Raw genomic sequence first — 20,263 nt, forward strand, 5'->3', positions numbered from 1 at the left:
TTTTAGTTGTCCAGCTAATTTCTTTCTATTTTTTTAGTAGAGACAGGGTCTCGCTCTTGCTCAGGCTGGTCTCCAACTCCTGAGCTCAAATGATTCGCCCGCCTCGGCCTCCCAGAGTGCTAGGATTACAGGTGTGAGCCACCATGCCCGGCCCAAAAGTATTCTTAGTATTCTTTATAACAAGTACTCAAAAGCAAATTGGTTTGTGGAAATTGTAAATAATTAAATATCACTTTCTTCTCAGAAACACAGCTTTTTGCCCATTAACAGAGAAAGTTCAAATATACACAGTTCCAAAAAGTTACAGTTTAAAATTTTAACTTGCAAACGGCACAGGCTTTTGGTTTTATGTTTCACTTTTCAAATCATTTCCTCTAATTCACTTCAGGTGTAATTTCTCTCATCCTACAGCACCAGCCTCCCCCCGCCCCCCCAAAAAAAGGCAAGACAGCCAGTGACACTACAGGGTCCTCAGATTTATCAACCTTGTCAGGCCTTCATGAGCTGAATATCTCTGGCAACTGTTGGCATGGTCTTAATTGTAGAATTAGGTGCAATTCTCTTGAGCACTGCTAACACACCTAAGAGCAACAGAAAATATCCTTTAACTCCGACTTTCCTAAAGGTACAATTCTGTGAAAGCACCAAATGGGAGGAGCTCCTCTCTTACTTGCCAGATTAAAGAATTCTTGTTCTACCTTGATTCTTTATCATTTCCTCTTTCCTTTCCTCCAGATCCCCTCCTGATATGACCAGACTTTTAACGTTACAGGCAGAGATGCAGGATCCAAGCCCTGGACTTCCCTCAGACCAGTCTACAGCCTGAGCTTTCTGTTGTCACCCTTGACCTCTTTCTTGGGCACAGTTTTGTGACTGCCTCCAGACTCAGGTTCTGGTCACCTGAATGACTACTGGCATTGACCTCTTTCTTCAGTAACTCAGAGAATGTCTCTAGAATCCTCATCTTCCCGTATAGGGGTGGGAGTGGTCAGAGAGTTGTAAACATCCTGTCTTTCAAAGCATGGCTTTCCACGAGTTCCCAATTTCGGTATTTTTACTGAAAATCCAACTGCTTCACTTCAAACCCTTCCTGAAAAATGCTTGGGAACATAGAGATCAGGTTCATAAGCCAAATTTTGTTGAACCAAAGAATCTGAATGATTCTGGGTAAAGTAACCAAAGTCTTAAAAGGTGGAGGCTCCAAGACTAGTAAGGATATCTAATATTTGGGGCTTTACTGGGTACTAATGTCTGTCTGTCACCTGTATTTCTCCTCCAGGTACTCTTGCGGTCTGCAAAAGCAAATCCCTGTGATTTTCAGCAGTTCCCCCAAAGAGGGAATGTTAGGTATTTGGAAAAGTAATATAGACAATAATTACCTTACACTCCATTTATTCCCAGCATGTATAAACACAATTCTCTCATTCATATGATTCTAGAAATGCTCCCTTGTGATATAATTTAATTGCTCCACATACAACCAGAAACTACCCAGAGAGAGGCAACACATATAAACATTTCCAGCTACCATAGTCAGAGGTGAGGTCATGGGGTCTCTGTTTATAGTTCAATTTCTCTTAGTGATATCTCTTCTTTCTCTAGTTCTTCCATTATCCCAACTTGATATTGTACAATTCCATGATCTAAATGGTGAATTCACCACCACTACTCTATCCTTTTTATAATACTAAAGAAAGAAGAGGTGAGAGAAAAATTTTAAAAAGAAAGATAATGAGCAGGGAAATACAAATAGAAGGTACAGTTCTCATTTCTGCACGTGGCCATGAGGTGGTCCTGTGATTTATGACTCCTGTATCAATTCCACCTTCCCTTTTCTTTACCCACTGGGGAGGCTCAGTCCTTCATTCCTGAGGAGTCTGAGCCCTTGGTAGTCCTTTATAGGGTTGCAATGTTCTGTCATGTACCCTCTGAGGATTGTAGCATAAGAAGGTACCTTAGGGGATCCTTGAGTATCATCCATATTCCTCTCTGTTCTCACTCTGTAGCAGGAACAACATAATCACCTTTTTTGAGTGGCTCCAGGAGCTAAGAGTGGCTTCAAATTCAGTGGAACCATTGTTTCATCTCATACTGGAAGTGTTTCTTCGTAGGAAACTAAAACTTCTAATCTATTAGAGATCAGAGTTGCAGATATGGGGAGTAAACCTGCTGCAATAGGCCAGGTGTAATTATGAGAGACACCACCTTTATTTCTACTCCTGTGTTCTCAGACTTGCAAATCATGGCAGTGGAAGAAACAGCTGTATATATTGGTTGCTGTTTTATGGTATGTCCTACATCCTAGCAGCCTCCACTGTGACTCTCCTATCAGGGCTTGCCACAGGCTCCATGTAGCATCCTTATTTACCCCAAACATTCTGGGCACCACTGGATCTGCTAGATGATAAGGGCCAAGGGTCAGACCTACTAGCATGTAGCCTACACCAGCTGTAGAGCCTTGTTTTAACTGTGGATCCACACTAATATGCATGTGGTAGGAATAACATCTGTATTTTCCAAGTCTTGATGTTCCGTGGTGAACAGGTCTGTTTAAACCTACTCCCAAAGGCCGAGGGAGATAGGAGGCCAAAGAAAGAGGCTGGTGAGTCCAATTTCTCAAAAAGAAACATTTAATAGAGATTTAAAAACAGAAGCCATGTCTCTGGTGGCCGTGAGATAAGATGGTGGATCCTGGCATTGTTATCTGCCTCCAGACCCAGGGCTTATATACCAAAGGGAAGTAATATGTAGGGCAATTGAAGTTGAGCCCTAAGGGAAAGGCAAGAATTTGCACAAGGGCAGGATTTACAATAAGGCCTGGATTTATGGTAAGTACGTGCTCTTAACAGTAGATAAAGTTGAAATCTTAGAGGCATTCCCAGAACTCAGGTTAATCAGAAGTCAACATGGTGGATTAGCATCCAAGATGGAGTTGCTTTAGCCACCACACTGGGACAGTGACAGAAATCCCTGCAATTCTCACATGAATATGCTATTGCATTTATTTCCTCTGTTGATAAGGAGGGAGAGATCTAATAGCTTCCATTTGCCCCTTACTTATCCTAAGACCCTTTTCTTTCTTCAGGGGCCAGGTAGCCAGTGTGGCCATATATAGGACACTGGCACCTGTCTTTGCCTGAAGATTTCTGAAGTCAGGAGGCCTGCCTGTACCAGCAGGGTGAGTTGGGACTATAATATGGTAGACCCAGGAAGAAAAAGATGAAGGCATCTTCTCACTCTTTGCCTTTTTTCTGCACTCCACAAAGGGGGCAGAAGATGACTTTAGTGTTTTCCATAACGCTCTGTGTTGGACCATAGAGGTTAGAGGAAGCAACAAAACTTCAGGTCAGCCCTGACAGCAACCAGCCAGATGAGGAAAACTCCACCTGGAAGCAATGCACAGCTACTTTCTGATGCTAAGCATATCTAGGAACTGGTGGAATAATCCTAGAGGTTTCACTGGGCCTATTGAGTGGCAGACTAAGGGAAGAACTCCATTTTTCCATAACCTCCATAAGCACTCCTTCCACTCTGAGGTAGGCACCACTACAGGGGTGTTCTGGGTCCATTGGCACTACCATTAACTTAAAGGCAGTTTCCAATTAGTTTCTGAAAGGTTTGGGGCTATCCTTCTTCCAACTGCAAGTTGCTAAGGTCAAAGGGGTGCAGGTGCTTTGCAGGGAAGACCAAGGGGGATGGTTCACGATGTTATAACAGATTTCTTGCTCAGGCTCCCCTGTTCATCCATCATTGTAGGGGCTCTGGGTCTGTGTAATTAATAATTCATGCCTGGGAATAGTATGTGAGCTGGTCTTCTAGCTGTTAGGCTAGTGTAATGACTCAAATGCCAGGCATCCCTCTTGGCCAGACCTAAGAATTGTTTCGGGAAGTTTCATTTCTTGGAACTCCAAGGTTAATTATCTATCCATAGGCAGAGATCTCTACATGTGCATTAGTCTGCTCAGGCTGCCATAACAGAATGCTACAGATTGGGGGGCTTAAATGACAGACATTTATTTTTCTCACAGTTCTGGAGACTGGAAGTCCAAGATCAAGGTACTAGCAGGGTTGGTTTCTGGCAGTGCCTCTCTTCATGGCTTGCAGATGGCCACCTTATCACTGTGTCCTTACATAGCCTTCCTTTTGTTCACACACAGAGAGAAAGAGAGATCTCTGGTGTCTCTTCCTCTTCTTCTTCTTTTTTTTTTTTTCGAGGGGGGGAACTATATATTTTTTTTTGTTATTAAGGAATCTACTTCTATGACTGTCATGAAGCCCAGACTGAGTTAACAGAGACGAGTTCTGAAGGTAAAAACATCCCACTCTGAATTTTCCTGTTATAATCCCTGTCTTCTCTCTTGATCTCAACTGAAAACCCAGACTCACGAGGCATCAATACCTGCTCTTCTATTCCTGGCAAATGGCAAATCCAGCTATGCAGGAGGATTTTTCAGAGGAGAAAATGACTTTGTCTTCCAAGAAGACAAACCCTCCACTTTGCTTTATGAGGCAGAGAGCAGCCCCAAACCATAGGGACAGGTTGGGGCCTTTGCAGGCCTCCATTCTCTTCCTCTTCTTATAAGGACACCAGTACTATCAGATTAGGACCTCTCATAGCCCGTGCTGCTATAACAAAATATCATAGGCTGGGTAATTTATAAAGAAGAGAAATTTATTTCTCACAGTTCTGGAGGCTGGGCAGTCCAAGATCAGGCACTGGCAGGTTTTGTGTCTGGTGAAGGCCTGGTCTTCACTTCCAAGATGGTGCCTTATTTGCTGTGTCCTCCAGAGGGGAGGAACACTGTGTCCTCACATGGCAGAAGAACAGATGAGTAAGAGGGTTGAACTCACTCCCTCAAGCCCTTTTATAAGGGAATCTAATCCCATTCATGAGAGCAGACCCTGCATGACCTAATCACCTCCCAAAAGGCCCCATCTCTTCTTACCATCACCGTGTGGATTCTGTTTCAATATGAATTATGGAGGGGACATCTGCATTCACACCATAGCAGGCCCTCACCCTGATGAACTCATTTAACTTAAAGTACCTCCTTTAAAGGCCTATCACCAAATACAGTCACATTAGGAGTTAGGGCTTCAACATATGAATTTGGGGGCTAGACACAATTCAGTCTGTAACAGCATGCCAGATGACCCCCAGTTGTCTGTTATGGTAATAATACCCACTGTGCTGCTGATGTTAACTGCCACCACCTATACTCATCTATTCCAGACTCCCTCCAGCATGTTGCAAATCAGGGAGCTCATTTTAATGGCACCTGTTTCTCATTGGCATCCTTAGTCTAGAGTGAACAGCCAGGAGAAGTACTTTTGAAAACTTCTGATGTTTTCCTCATCTAGTAATACCCCAAGGCAAGGGTTACAGGACAAATGTTTTAGTTTCATGGGAGGGAGTGAATGGGTGAGATGCTCACAATAGATCCAATACAATATTCTCATGTCCAGAAGTTTTTAATTTCTTCCTCTGTATCATGCCAGTGGGCTTCTAGCTCCTCAATGTTATTTATCACAGGCTAGCATGTTGTCCATGTTTGTATCAGACAACCCAGAGAACAGAATCAGCCTGCAGCCTGAGTCCAGCACAGTGAATTATTAATAAATTCATGAGTATCTGTCACTCATTCTGTATTTAACTGTATTCCTTGACTGACACTGCATCTCATTTCCCACCCTTGGATAATATCTCTTAAGTCAATCTAGAGGATGACAACATCTTTGGATGGTGAATATTATCCTCTCCATTAGGTGGCCCCTCGCCCCCCAAAAAAACACACTGGGCCCATGGAATAGAATGGACAGCAATCATTGACTGACATCTTGAAAGTGACCATTTAATCCTTCTCAGTGGATTTGGAATGATCCCATCTTGGCACCTATAAGCATTTTATCTTATATTTTCTGTGAGAGGAAGTGGTTACAAGTGGTTACAAGTAGTTGACTTCAACCCTCACCCCCCCCCAATGATTAGTCGAAGGTAATCATGATTCTACCATTCCCCTTGCCAGCAAATAAAAAAAAATGATGAGAATATGAGGCCATATTGCTTTCTCAGAAGCACCCCACATACTTTCCCCATCTCGCTGGCCCTGATTAGCCCACAAGTACGCTAGGGTGCTTTTAAGAAATGTTTCCTCACTTCTAAGAAGTAGATATAAAGTGGGGTGGTCCTTTTTGTTACTGTGAAAATTGTTAGGTCTGTGCCTTACTCTATTCAGGCTGCTTTAACAAAAGTGCCAGTAACTGGATGGCTTATAAACAACAAACATTTATTTCTCACATTTCTGGAGGCTGGAAATTCCACAATCAAGGAGCTAACAGATTTTTTTGTCTGGTGAGGGCCCTCTTCTTGATAGATGGTGCCTTCTAGCTTTGTCCTCACATGGTGGAAGAGACAAACAAGCTCCTTTGGGCATCTTTTACATGGGCGCTAATCCCATTCATGAGAGACCCACCCTCATGGCCTAATCGCCTCCTAAAGGCCCCACCTCTTGATGCTATCTCACTGGGGATTAGTTTTCAATATATTACTTTGGGAAGATACAAACATTCAGACCATAGCAGTCTGGATATGACCCCTGGGAAGTGCTGCAGACATCTTGTTAAGAGCCTGATAGTGAGACCAAATCATGGAGGATGACAGATCCAAAGGAATCACAAAGAAGAAGCCCCGAAGTATGGCAGACTCCAGGCACAGAGCTTGAGCTTCCCTCATTCACCTTTCATAGATGAGGACATGCAGCAGACTGCCCCATATCTCTTTGGGCCAATCTGAGTTCACCAGAGCTATGGACAGTTCCTGGCATGCTGACAGTTTCCCATCACAAGCACCCAGACTTTCCTCCCCCGCCTGAGGGAATTCTCTAGCACTGACTTACATGAAGCAGAAATTACAGGAGATAGGAGAAGAAATATACAGAAACAATTGCAGGGGGTGGGGGTGGGTGGAACTTTACCTCCTTTAGTTCAAGAAGCTCAATTGGACAAAAACTTAAGAGAAGTAACTAAAAGACCTAAACCACATAATCAAAAAGGTTGATCTAATAGATAGATAGATTGAACTCTGTACACCTTTCTTCCAAGTGCCCATGAAGCATTCGGGAAAACTGAATATATATTAAACCACAAAAAAACTTCAATAAATTCTGAAGAATACAAAAAATAGAGATAACATACTCTGAACTCGAAGGTATAAAACTAAACATTAATAACAAAATCAGAAAACAAAAATGCTCCTCTACCTAGAAATCTAAAAATTATCTTAGCTTTTGGGTCAAATAATGGAAACAAACCAAAGCTGGAGAGTTTTTAGAAAACCATGATGATGAAAACACTCCATACCAGAAGCTATGGGATCCAGGGAAGCAATGGTCAGAAGAAAATTCATAGGCTTAAATAGTTATATCAATAAAAAATAAAGATTAAAAATAAGCTGGGTGTGGTGGTTCATGCCTGTAATCCCAACACTTTGAAGGCTGAGGCAGGAGGATCGCTTGAGCCCAGGAGTTTGAGGTTGCAGTGAGCTATGGCAATGCCACTGCACTCCAGCCAGGAGGACAGAGCAAGGCTCCATCTCAAAAAGAAGTAAGTAAATAAATAAATACATAAATAAGATATGATTCAAAATGATAAATGAAATAGAAAATTGAAAAAATAAGATGGAAGGAATTAATAGAGATAAAGCAGAGATTGATAAGTTAGAAAAATAGGAAAACAGAAGAACTAATGAATAAATTGGTTCTTTTTCAAAAAAGCCTAGATGGTTCTTTTGTAAAAGCCTGTGAAATAAACCACTAGCTAAGCAAACCAAAGAGGGGAAAAAAAAAAAAAAAAGGAAAACAAGAATACGTACAATAAGAAGTGACAATGGAAAAATAACCACAGAAACAAAGGGTGCACATACATACACAATCCTACTACATTATATCAGATAACTGTATGCAAATAAAAATTTAAAGCCTGGGATGAAATGCATACTTTTCTAGGAAAATATAATTAACCAAAACTTCACCTAAAATAGATTAAACATTTAAACATATCAATTCCCACAAAAGAGAGAAAGTTTCAAAATATTCAACCCTGAATGAAGCACCAGGCTTTGAACGCTTCACAGAGAACTCTATCAAAACTGTAAACAAATAGATAATTCCAATGCTATTTCAAGAACATAGAGGGGAAAAAAGGAAAACTTGCAAATTATTTTTATGAAATGAGTATAACATTGATGCAGTTTTGATCCAGCAATACTACTTCTTAGAAATTATCTTAAAAATTACTCTGCATATGTTTGAAATGATGTATGTACAAGACTATTTATTCCAGCATTATTTATAAATAGCAAAAGATTGGAAACAAGCCAAATGTCCATCCTTAAGGAAGTGGATGAATAAACTATGGTACAGCTACACAATACAGTATAATGCAACTATAAAAATAATAAGGAAGACCTGATATGGAATGATTTCCAGGATATTTTTTAAAGTAAAAGACAGAAAGGAAAAAAACAAATTAGAACATTCCATCCTTTGTGTAAGAAAAGGGGGGAAATAAACACATACACACACACAAATATGGATTTGTATTTGCTTGTACTCACACACAGAATGACATGAAATACCCTAATAACAGTGGCTACCCATAGTTGGCAGAGGTGGGAAGGACAGGGTACTTGGTGACATGGTTGGAGATGTGACTTTTCAGTGTATTCCTCTTTATATTGTTTGTATTTTTCAACCATATGAATGTATTGCTTATATAAAAATATGAAATTAAAAGATAAAAATGAGCCATCAGCACAATGGCAGGGGCCACTGGAGAGAGTAGACCTCTGCTGTCTGAAGGTATGCGCCCTCTGCATATGTCTATCCATGTTTCCCTCCATCTATTCATTAATCTGTCTTAATTTTCATGTCTTTCAAAGAAAACTGTAGATATCAATACAGTCCCTTAAAAACTTAAGCATCCATATCATGAACTAGAGTGAAATACGTTTACAGTTTTTTTTGTTGATGCTAAAGTAGTATATAAACATTTATATAAAAGGAAATGCACAAATCTTATGAGTACATTCTTTCAGACCTTTTTGTGTGGGAATGGGTTAGTTTAATTTTATTTGCCAAAACAATATTTACTTAATAGCAACATTGGAAATAAACACAGATTTAAATTTTGTCGTCTTCTATTTTAGTGCATAGCTAATGAGCAGAGGGAAAAAAGAGATTAGTATAGTTATTCAGGGGTGTGAGTCATTTGGGTATGCTCTGACCTCATTAGAGTGTTTGCAGTTTGGATCAAAGATGTTCAGTGTCTATCACAGTGTGATGTGTCCATGGATACCTCGTCAATGTGAATTAACGAGGAGGATTAAGAGCCCCTGTAAAAATGTTTTGTTTGTTTCTGATTTTTCTTTTAATATGTGTTTTATTTTAACTTTTTATTTTGATGTAATTGTAGATTCACTTTCAGTTGTTAAAATTATTAATAATACAAAGAGGCTGGATGTGGTGGTTTACGCCTGTAATCCCAGCAGTTTGAGAGGCCAAGGCAGGAGGATCACTTGAGGCCAGGAGTTTGAGACCAGCCTGGGAGACCTTGTCTCTACAAAAAAATAAAAAATAATAAAAATTAGCTGGGTACGGTGGTACACACCTGTAGTCCCAGCTACTCTGGAGGCTGAGGTGAGAGGATTGCTTGAGCCCAGGAGCTCAAGACTGCAGTGAGCTATGATTGCACCACTGCACTCCAGCCTGGGCGACAACAAGATCCTGTCTCAATAATAATGATAATAATAATAATGATAATAATAATACAGAGAGATGTGTACCCTTCACCTAGTTTCCCCCAATGGTGACATCTTGCATAAGCATAGTACATTCTCACACCAGGAAACCAACATTGATACAATCTGCTCACCTTATTTACATTTCAGCAGTTTTACATACACTCATTTGTGTGTGTGTGTGTGTGTGTGTGTGTGTGTGTGTGTGTGTGTGTCTGTATTTAGTTCTTTGCAGTTTCATCACATGTACAGATTTGTGTGACGACCACCATAGTTAAGACACAGAACAGTTTCCATACAAGGATCCCTCATCCCACCCTTTTACAGCCACAGCCACCTCCCTCCCACCCTCAACATCCTTAAGCCTTGGCAACTACTAATCTATTCTCTATCCCTATAATTTTGTCATTTCAACAATGTTATATAAATGGAATCATCCAGTATGTAACTTTTTGGGATTGGATTGGCTTTTTTGACTTAGCATCATTCTCTGGGGATTTGTTCTGATTGTTGCATGTAACAGTACTTCATTCCTTTCTATTGCTGAGTAGTATCCCATGGTCTGGATATATCATAGTTTGTTTAATCATTCAACTGTTGGAGAACATTTTGGTTGTTTCCAGCTTTTGTCTATTACAAATAGATATTCATATAAATATAAATATAAAAATTTATATATAGTTTTTTATGTGATCATTAAGTTTTCATTTCAGAGTTCTTGTACTTGACACTAAAAGCATTATCTATAAAAGGAAAAAGTGATTAATTGGACTTCATCAGAATTAAAAAATTTTTCTTGTGAAAGACTATGTGAAGAGGATAAAAAGACAAGCTACAAAGTGGAAGAAAATATTTGCAAACCATATATCCAACAAAGGTTTTCTATCTAGAATATATAAAGAATGCTCAAAACTCAGTAGTAAAAACAAATAAAAATAATCCAATTAGAGAATGGGCAAAAGACATGAAGAGTCATTTCACCAGAGAATATCAATATGGCAAATGATTACATGCAAAGATGTTTGACATCATTAGCCATTAGGGAAATGCAAATTAAATCATAATGAGATAGCACTATATACCCATCATAATGGAAAAATTATAATAAAAAATAATGATAATACCAAATGCTGGTGAGGATGCAGAGAAACTGGATCACTCATTCATTGCTGGTAGGAATTTAAAATAGTACAGCCACTCTGGAAAAGAAAGAGTATGGTGGTTTCTTAAAAAACTAATCATACAATTATTATACAATACAACTCAGAAATCACACTCCTGGGTATTTATCTCAGAGAAAAGTTCGCACAATAACCTGCACACAAATGTTTATAGCAGCTTCATCTGTAATAGCCAAAAGCTAGAAACAATCCAGATGTCATTCAATAGGTGAACGATTAATTAAACTGTGATACACCCATACCATGGAATAGTATTCAGCATTCATCGAGTTTTGACAAATGTGTATATTTGTTTGCATTGGGACTATGAAGCACGTTCATAGACTTGCAAACACATGTTTTTGTAACAGTAGAGCCGATGTATTCTTTAAAGATCCAGGTGGCAATGAGAGACAGACAGATGGATATAGGAATCTGGAATTCAGAATGGGTAAGTCTTTCCTGTAGATAAAAAGAGAAACTTGGATTTATCAGCATATACATGGGACTAAAAGAGAAGGCTTAGAGATATGAACATTCGAATTTACTCTTTTATGTTCTAATGTTTTCATTAACTTAGAAGTAACCATATGATCTTGCTTAAGGGGAAGGGTGACACTCCAGGAAAGAGTGTAAGACTCTTACCCTTCCCTCCAAGTGCCAGACATCTGACATTATATGTCTAAATTGGAGCCCCTTTGAACCAGTGGGAGACCAACTAGGATTTGTGTTGCTAATGTTTTGTGGTCTTGTTTTAGGAAGTGTTAGCATCTTCACAATGGTCTGTGGAGTCCTATGGTGGGGGAAAAAAGGGGGATGTGGTCACCCTGGCCAAATTTCAACCTGCCTAGTTCCACACCATCATGCACCTAAATGCTGACTAGCAAGTACTCCTCTCTTGGTGATTTCTATGCCACCTTCCTTGTTTTTGGCAAAGAGGGTGATTGGGTAAGACTGTATAGAACTTAGAAAAGAAATGCCAAGTTAGGTCCAAGTGCCAAGTTTAGGTCCTATTTCCTGGGGCTTCATGAGTGGGAGATTTCTAATGGGTATCCAAGACCCTGTGTGTTATGGGGGTTATACAAAATAGTGTCCACAGAAGTGGTCCAATGTCAAACCTAAAAGCTAAATTTGTAAACAGGGAACCTGAATCCTAAGAACACACTAGAAAGTTGGGAGTCTTTTACCCACATAAAGGGAGACAACAGAGAGACAGGTGACTAGTCACAGTATCCATTGGATGTCTATTTCTAGCCCAGGCTGTACTGGGCTCTGTTATTGTTGTAGGTAATGCTTATAAAGTATCTACATTCATAACTGGGGTTGGACCTTGGGTGGGAATATTACTGAGAGCATTATAGTCTTTCAGGCTTGTATGACAAGGTGTCAGCCATGCTTGTTTGGTGGTCTGATACAGAGACTATGTGGATATAGTGGATCAGATAATGTAGAGCACCTCACCTCGGCGGGCTAGGCTTCAAGGTAGGCTACTCCTGGGTGAAATAGGTCTGGGTGCAGTGCCTCTCAAAGGCAAATCCATCATTGCTCCAGCCGTCACACTAGGGAAGAGCACTAGGTGCCATGAAAGGTGTGGTATGTGGGAGAGCCAAGAACCAGGAGGCCCAATACACATAATAAAACATGGCAACTGAAGTGTCACAAATCATTAGAGAAAGAAGAGAATAATCCACAAAAATCCTATCCTTTTCAAGAAAAGTACATTGATACTTAACTTATACCGGATGCCAACATACATTATAGATGAATTTAAAAATTAAGTCTAAGCAATTAAAACAATAGGCAAACGCAAGAGGTAATATGTGAATTTTCCCTCTCTCTGCATGGAAAGGTGTTTTCTTGGCCTAGAAACAATAGAAACCAAGAAAGAACACATCAATAAATTTAATCAGGTAAAAATTCAAAATTCCTTTTTGTCAAAGAAACTATTCAAATGCAAAATGAATAAGGAGTAGATATTCCATAATATCTACTTTAAAGTTAATGTACTTCATAAATAAATGCTCATAGAAATACTTAAGTAAAACACTAAAACATGAAGTAAGAAAGAAATGTATGCAAAGAGTATGTACAAACGATCCAAAAAACATGAGAAACAAACACCAAACATATGAAAAAGTTTCAACCTTACTAGCAATTAAAGAAATGAAAAAACAAAAAAATAAAACATTAACCTCCAAGGTGCCTTTTTGGGAGGGGGAGTGAAATTTAAAAAAAAGGGTGGGGGCAGGGAAAAAATAACATTTAAAAGATATAATGACCAGTGCTGATGAAGATACAGTGAAATGGGCAATTTCATATACAGCAGGTAGAGGTTATAAAGAGATTAAAAGCTTCCTGGAAAGCAATTTGTTAAGAGTTCAATAGAATTGAATATTCTAGTAATACCTTTCTCCTGGCAATTTAATTTCTAAAACCTAACCCTAAGGAAATAAACAAAAAAACAGATAAAGTTTTATATATAAATATATTTACCAAAGCATTACTTATAACAACAAAATAATTGAAAATAACCTAAATAACAATCAATATGGAAATAAATAAATATGGAACATCCATATAATGGAACTACTGTGTAGCCGTTCCACTCATGTTTTACCAGAATCTTTAATGACATGGGGAAATGCTCACAATATAAGTATCCTGGAAAATAGCATGCTACAAAATGGATCTGAATTATGTAAAATATATCTTAAACCATAGATAGATATTAATAGACAAAACACCAAAATATTAACAATAGTTTTAGGGAGAATTAAATCAGAATATCTGAGGCTGAGTCTAGTCGAACTCCCTCAATTTACAGGACAGGAAACTGGAAGTTAATAGCAGATACAAAGCTAGAACCCTAGTATTGGCCTAGGAAAGTCTGAAACTTTTCAATATCCTGGGATGCTAAAGAAGAGCAGTAGGGATGAGAGAAAAGGTCCTTAAAATGACTGGATTTCAAAAGGTGTTTCTCTAAAGGGACCTTCACCAGATATATTTTAAAAATAGGTCGGGCGCGGTGGCTCACGCCAGTAATCCTAGCACTCTGGGAGGCCGAGGCAGGTGGATTGTTTGAGCTCAGGAGTTCGAAACCAGCCTGAGCAAGAGCGAGACCCTGTCTCTACTAAAAATAGAAAGATATTAGGTGGACATCTAAAAATATATAGAAAAATTATCCAGGCATGATGGTGCGTGCCTGTAGTCCCAGCTACTCGGGAGGCTGAGGCAGGAGGATCGCTTGAGCCCAGGAGTTTGAGGTTGCTGTGAGCTAGGCTGACGCCACGGCACTCTAGCCCAGACAACAGAGTAAGACTCTGTCTCAAAACAAACAAACATATTCATTCTCAAAGAAGACATGAACTGAGAGAAAAGTGGCTTGGAGAAACCAGTTGTCTCAGGTTGACATAATATATTTGCCCAGGAAACACTACTGTGGACAGGGTTATTGGCTTCTTGGCCACGATAGGTTCCATAGGAAAGATCATGCTTGCAGGGTAACAGACACTCATTTGATTAAACCATTGTAGCTCAAATCCATCCAATAATTGTTCAACTTTTCTCCTTGTGCAGGCACAGACTAAAATCAAGGAATAGATTGCCATCTAGTGGCTATTTGTATCACAGGGAAAAGGGTCCGTATTTGGGCAAGTCATTTCCCTTACTGGGATCTCAATGTCTTCACCAGTAAAATGAGAACGTTGTCCGAGATCAGTAATTCTGAATTTAGCTCCACAAAACATGTAAACCTTTAGTGGTTTGTAATTAGGGTCGTTCATGAGAACAATCCATGATCCCTGAAAATATACATATGTCCATGCTTCACCCTAGGTGTTCTGAGCAGAGTCAAGGCCTGGACACACGTATAAAACAAAAACAAAAAATATTCTACGAGTGCTTCTGAAGCACTTGCCAGATAAGGAATCTGTGATGTGGATGTTAATAGGCACTCTTTTAACAAGGATAACCAGATTTCTTCACTTCAGGGCTTCTGGAAGCCCTTAATATTCTAATTTACCTTGCAGATCTCCAATAGGTATTTATATTATGTGCCATTCTCAAAGGGGTTTGACTATAGAATCAACACCTACTAATACCAGTGTTCCTCAGATCATAGTTAAGAATAGACTAGGAGATATTCAAGGCTGCTATGAGTCTACATCAAAAATTCCAAATGAGCATTTTCTTTTGATGAATCATTGTTCATGAAATTAAGGAATCTTCCATGGGAAAATAGCATAGACCAAACCCATAGGGGTGCATTTTGAAAGTGTTTTTAGCACCTCCAATGAAAGATATTGCCATAGAAAAACATATTACTGAGATTTCCAATCTTTTTGGTGGTTCGTCCTTTTTTATTAATGCTGGAACCAAAACAGGAACCAACACTCTGAGCCTCCTCAGAATGCTAGTCCATAGCACAATCTCACTTCCAACCCAGGTGGTGCTAAAGATAGAAGTTAATTTTGTCTTCGGTTCTCCTGGAGGCAGACTGGAGACACCCCTTTATTTATTTTCAATTTCTCTTAGGGTAAGAAGAGGGAAGATTGAGCTGAAATTCCAAACCTTTGCAAACCCAGAGATAGCTCCTTTGCATCCAGTTTTTTATTTGATGTTCACACCAGATTTCAGATTCAACAGGGAGAAGAGAAGACAGACAACTGCAAGCCTAGGAGAGAGGTTCAGAAGAAACCAACCCCGCTGACACCTTGATCTTGGACTTCTAGCCCCCAGAATTAGGAGCAGAACACGAAGAAGCAGGATTTTGGCAGAGATCAACCCCTGAGGGGCTTGGAGTCCAGCGAGAAGTGTGGGTGGAGCGGCTTATTTCTCCCTCCCCCACATCTCTGGCAGTCAGTGGGCTCCCAAGTTGCTGGAGAGCTCTTATACTCTCACAAGCCCAAAAGCTGCTGCCACCAGTGAACTGGGAGCTGCATGAGGGTGAAGCACCAGGCGTCTGGCACCTTTGGGTCACTTCCCGTCACCGCAGACTTGAGCCCAGACGGCAGGTGCCATATTGCTTTTCCACCCACCATACACCTTAATCCTTCCCAGGGGGCCTCAGCCCCTCAGTTTTCATCTCACTGGTTCCCACATAAGCATTTCCCAACTCCAGCCCAGACTGCAGGAACCACAGGGGGTTGGTGGGGCCCAGGGGACCTGCGTGACCCCAGAGTCTGGACATTCTGGGTGGGCTGCCTTCTGCAGACAGGGACAGAGATGACCAAAGTGCTGGCTTTCTTCTACTCAGACTCTTTTCCTCCCCTTCCCCTGCCCGACCAGTGGCTGCTGAGAGACAATTGAGCCAGGGCTCGCAGGAACTGTTTCCCCTCTCTGTTGGTGCAACCACCACACCAGGCCTTCCACAGAGAGTGGGGGTCAAACCTCTCCAGAGTCCCCTTTCGCTCCCCTACTGTTGCTGCCCAACCAGGTTCGTCTGCCCGCTGCCCCAGAAGAAGCCAATATGCTGAGTCAGCTGGTTTTATGGCAGAGAAAGAGTCTTTCTTCTAGATAGCGTTAAGTGGGGAGATGGGAGAAATCTCAAATTCGCCTCCCCAAGAATTTGGGAGACAGGTTTTTCAAGAATAGTTTGGTGGGCAAGGCATTAGGCAATTAGGTTCCTTAGTCGGGGTAAAATCATAGGGATGTAGAAATCATCTTCTTGTGTTGTTTCAGCCCCTGCGGTCACAATTTCAGTTGAGTTACTTTCTTCGTATGGGCCACGGGTCTGAGTCGGTCAGTTAATACACTGCAATGCAGGGCCTGGAAGATATCTGTAAAACTACATTCAGGTTTGGAAAAGGTGATGTTGTCTATGGAAAAAGTTAAGAATCTTTATGACCACCAGCTGCATGGCTCCAGAGTGGCTATTATAGAGGACCAAATAGAGGGACAGCAACTAATTATTATCATTATATTTAGCTAGGCCTTTACCATAGTTCTTGCCTCGTACCCCACATTGAAGGGCAGTTTCACTACCTGCAGTTGCTAAGGGAGATAATACAGCCACCTCTCCGAGGCTTCCGCAGAGAATGGGACTCAGACCTTTTCTCTAGAGGTTCTGCAGCAGACTGAGGGGTGCTCAGACTGTGAGGTCCCTGCCCGCTGGCCCTCCCTGGTGCCACTTGCCCGGCAACTCCATCACTGTAGTGCACGTCCCGAAGTGGAGGGACATCAAACCTACGTGGGCACCCTGTGGGCAACTTGGGACCAGTACGCTTCTCCCTGGCATGGTCAGGGATGGATCTTCGAGGACCTGGGGACAGGCCCACAGACCAGATCCCATACTCCCAGGTCTCAATCACATTGCTCAGGGGCAAGGAGGAGAGATTTGTGATTGGGTGAGGCCAGGACAGACCCTTCCTGGTGGCTTTGCCTAAAGGCTCCAAGCAGACCTTGGACTCCAGCTAAAACAGATACCTTGCCAGGTTTTGTGGAGCATGAGGGCAAGCTCACCCAACCCAGCCTGCCCAGCCACACTCCCCCACCCACCTCTGCTATGGCAGAGAATGAGGACTCCCCTGAAGTTCCAGGGCCCCACCTACCACCTGGGGAAATCAAGTGCTTCTCTGAAGAGACTAGAGCTGGTCACAGGACCTAATAACAACATTACAGCTTGTTCCTTCCGGTAAGGGCGACCTACTGAGAGGGAGGTCAATTTGCACAGGCCTTTACAGCATTTACTGACTCAATCATACAGGGTGTGGTTGATTCTCACCACAAGCACCACCCACTGTCTCAGAGATTAAACTGGGCATGCCATAACCTAATCAAAAGAAAATCCAAAAATAAGAAGCAAAAATTGCTCCAGATGAGAAGGAATCAGTGAAAGATCCCCGGATATATGAAAAATTAGAGTGAAAGGACACCCCCAAAAGAAAACAATAACTCTGTACCAACTGATGTTCACATCAGTGGACATTAAATTGGATAAAGCTGCTCTCTCAAATATAGACTTTCTTCCTAGATATTGGCTCCTGCCCCTTTATGAGTTCCTGCTCTAAGTATTGGCTCACATTTCATATACAGACAGCGGACAGTGGTAGATTGACAACAACAAAGGCCCCAGCAATTCCTCTGATCCCTGGATGCAAGGTCCTTTGCACTGTGACCTTGCCACTCCTTCCTTCAAGAGGTGGAGTCTGTTTCTCCATCCCCATAAATCTGGGCAGGCCAGTGATTTGTTTTGATCTATAAAATGTGATACAGAAGACACCGTGGGAGATCTGAGCCTATTCAAGAAGGCTTTGAGGCTTTCACTCTTGTTCTCTTTAAACCCATGTCAAGAAGGCTGGGAGCCTAAATTTCCTGGGAGCCTGAAAAACACAGGGGCCCCTGAGCCATACAACAACCAGAGTTCAAGGTCAGGCCAGACAGGACTTTTTTTGGTTTTGTTTTTGTTTTTTCCAAAGCTACCCTGGCAAACACTGAGTTGCCATGTGACTCTGACACACATGACCAATGGCTCTGGACCCCAGCACTCTAGGGTCCTGCATTGCTGGCAGCTGGGCAGTGACTCAGAGTTTTCCAGGAGGGCAGAGAAAAGTCCTGAAGCCCATGTTCATACAAGCAGTCCACAAGCCCCCCCTCAGGGCAGCAAGACGTGGAGGTGGGTCTGTGCCCTCTCCAACACATCTGCAAGGCTGCCTGTTGCCATTTTCTGGATTCTTGGTCCCTGGCAAATCTGTGTTGCCTGTCCACGCTCATGATAACTCTGTCGTATAAAGGCGTCATGACTAGACAGGGTTGAGCGGGAGGAAAGAATATACATGATGGTTTACCAGGCCCTGCTCTCCCTGAACTGCGCGATGGAACTCACATCCTACCAGAGGCAGCCCTGTCCATTTTGGCCCATGAGACCCCATCTGCTCTGTCTCTTTGCTTGGTTTCGTTTTCCTTTCCCCTTGCTGTTTCTTGTTTTGTTCCCATTGTTTCCTTTTCCCCGATTTCTAGATGCTACTGTGTCATTCAGATGGCATGAAGAAGGCATGTCCCAGATGAAAGGGGTAAGGACAAATGAATGCATTTCGGCTGTGTTTTCTCTCCTCATACAACTTCTTTCATTGCTGTTGCCATGAAGTTGCACGGCTGGTAAATTGGTCCAACCAAATAGGGAACCTGTTTGGCACTATCTACTAAAGCTAAACATAAGCATCCTCTGTGACACAACAATTGTAATTCCAAGTTCTTTACCCAACAGAAATATGTTCATCAAAAGATGTAGATATACAAGAACTGACCATCATAGACCAAGGGAGCAATTAGAAGACTAGTTAGGAGGCGATTCAAATAATCCAGGGGAACTGTAAAGGTGGCTTGGACAAGAGTCATAACAGTGGAGGTGCAAGGAAGTGGTTAGATTCTGGTTCTATGTTGAAGGTAGAGCTGAGTACTCAGCGATGGAGTTAACACGGGGCATGAAAGAAACAGGATTCAAGGATGATAGCAAGGGAAGGAAAGAGTTTCTGTGTACCAAGATGGGGGACACAGAGGAAGAGCAGATTTGGGAGATAAAAAGATCAAAGTCTTAATAAATAAATCCATAATGATTACATAATCATTTTATTTATTTAAAAAATCAGGGCTGGGCACAGTGGCTCATGCCTGTAATCTCAGCACTTTGGGAGGCCAAGGCGGGAGGATCTCTTGAGGCCAACAGTTCAAGACTAGCCTGGGCAGCATAGCGACACCCCATCTCTACAAAAAAACTGAAAGTAGCTGAGTGTGGTGGTGAACTCCTGTAGTCCCAGCTACTCAGGAGGATGAGGTGGGAGGGTCGCTTGAGCCCAGGAATTCGAGGCTGCAGTGAGCTATGATTGTGCTACTGCACTCCAGACTGGGCCATAGAGCAAGACCCCCATCTCTTAAAAACAAATCAAACCAACAAAAATAGTGAAACTAAGCTTCCCTTAAATGTTCCAATTTATGATATATATAGCATGTGTATATAGATATAAAAATCTAGTAAGAGTTCTACTTAAAATCCGAACTCTAAACCCATTATTCAATCACCTATTTTAAATTGGAACACCAGGAGCCACACCCTCTTTAAGCCGAGTTGTTGTGGGCATCCAGGGGGCTTGACCCATAGCATTGTATCATAAAAACACAGGATTTATGAAAGAAACTGAAGTGAGTCTTATTAAAACTGACTGCCCTAATTAAATGGTGTATTATGTGTGTGTATGTGAATATAATGTTGGAGAAAGTAATGTAATGATCAGAGGGGCAACTTGATTTTGTGGTGGTGGTAAAACACTAAAAGCAGATGCCTTTAGCAAAATAATAAAACCCTTGTTATTTT

This window comes from Propithecus coquereli, unplaced genomic scaffold (genome assembly GCF_000956105.1).
Source record: "Propithecus coquereli isolate 6110/MARCELLA unplaced genomic scaffold, Pcoq_1.0 Scaffold42, whole genome shotgun sequence".
Lineage (NCBI taxonomy): Eukaryota > Metazoa > Chordata > Mammalia > Primates > Indriidae > Propithecus > Propithecus coquereli.